A 1,739-nucleotide genomic window follows, 5' to 3' on the forward strand; every position below is an offset into this window, starting at 1 on the left:
TTTTGAGGAGGAAGCTGGACACAATTCGTCATCTACTAGTGCCAGTGCCATTAGGTTCTTCACTTTTACATATACTTCACCGACCTACCTCTTCTGAATTAGCTAGGAAAAGGAAGGTTGGCACTAACAAGCCACCAAAAGGGAAGAAGAGAAGCAAAGGCAGAACTGCTGCTGACCCAAAGTCTGTCAAACCACATCAACGAATGCTAGAATATCCACACGAGTGTTTTAAAGTTTAGTCTAACTCGTTATTTTGTGATGCATGCAGGGAGCCTTTGTCACTGAAGAAAAGTGTTACTGAATTCCATATAAAATCAAAGAAGCACAGAAATGGAAAGGAACGATTAGCATCAAAGGAGAAGAGAGAAAAAGCAATAGATGATATGCTTCAAAGGTATGATAGTAATGTACACCCTGTTGGTGAAAGCCTTCCTTCAACAGTTTGTATATTTTGAGTGAAAGCAGTCACATGTTTTTTGAAAAGTAGTGTAGCATTAAATAAGCTAGACCATTTTCGTGAGCTATTAGAAGAAAATGGATTTTCAATGTCAAGTAGTCAGCATTTGCGGGAGCTTATTCCAATGATACTTGAAGAGGAACGCAACAAAATTTGTAATCAAATTAAAGATCGAGAGGTCTAAGTTATTTTTGATGGTACAACACATGTAGCAGAGGCAATGGTTGTCTTAATTAGATATGTTGATGATGAATAGAAAATTCATCAGCGTGTTGTACGATTGATGCTGTTAGCTAAGAGTCCCACCGGTGAAGAAACTGCAAGGCAGCTCATATCTACACTATCAACTGAGCTCAGTATAGCTTCAAATTTAATTATTGGCACAATGAGGGACTGTGCATCTGTAAATAATGTAGCTATTTGCAAGTTGAGCATTCTCTACCCAATGATTATTGATGTTGGGTGCTTTTCACACACTTTGGATTGTTGGTGAGCATTTCAAAACTCCAGTTCTACAAGAGTTTGTTTCTGTCTAGATTAACATTTTTTCAAGAAGCCCTAAGACAAAACTCAACTGGAAAACTGTTACTGGCTTACCCACACCACCTTATTCTACAACAAGATGGTGGTCAAAATGGGAAGTCATTAAACAGATACATGATGCATATAGTGATGTTCAATCCTTCATAACTCTGCTGACCTTTCTCCAGCCTCAAAAGTGAAGCTACAGCAAATTTATAGTGATCCACTTAACTAGATTCAGTTACAGATAGAGCTTGCTGTAACTGTTGATGCTGGAGAACCTTTTGTCAGAGCAACATACTACTTGGAAGGAGATGGGCCTTTAGTATTTTCATGTTACGAAAAAATTTTAGAATTGAAAGAGAGAATTGCCACTGCATATTACCCTAATACAAATGTAGTGATAAGAAAGCTAGCTAAAAACGATAACACTGTAAAGAAGCAACTGGAGGATTATTCAAAGTCATGTGCTCAGCCGGGTTATGCTTACTTTAACACGAAATTCAATATTGATTTGAAAGATGCACTTTTAGTATTTAAAGTAGCCTGTTACTTTGATCCAGTTAAAGTTACAGAGCTACAGCCTAGATGTTGTGATATTAATGATCTAAAAGCTTTGAAGTTTCTTGCAGAAAACAATAACACTATTGATAGTTTGAAGAGGGAATTACCAGTCTACTTATCTAAAGCATCTGGTATTTCAAATGACACTTGTAAGCTTAGATGGTGGAATCGTCATTCCAGTCAACTACCCTATTGG

This window comes from Amphimedon queenslandica, unplaced genomic scaffold (genome assembly GCF_000090795.2).
Source record: "Amphimedon queenslandica unplaced genomic scaffold, v1.1 AMPQUscaffold_11434, whole genome shotgun sequence".
In the NCBI taxonomy this organism is placed as follows: Eukaryota; Metazoa; Porifera; class Demospongiae; order Haplosclerida; family Niphatidae; genus Amphimedon; species Amphimedon queenslandica.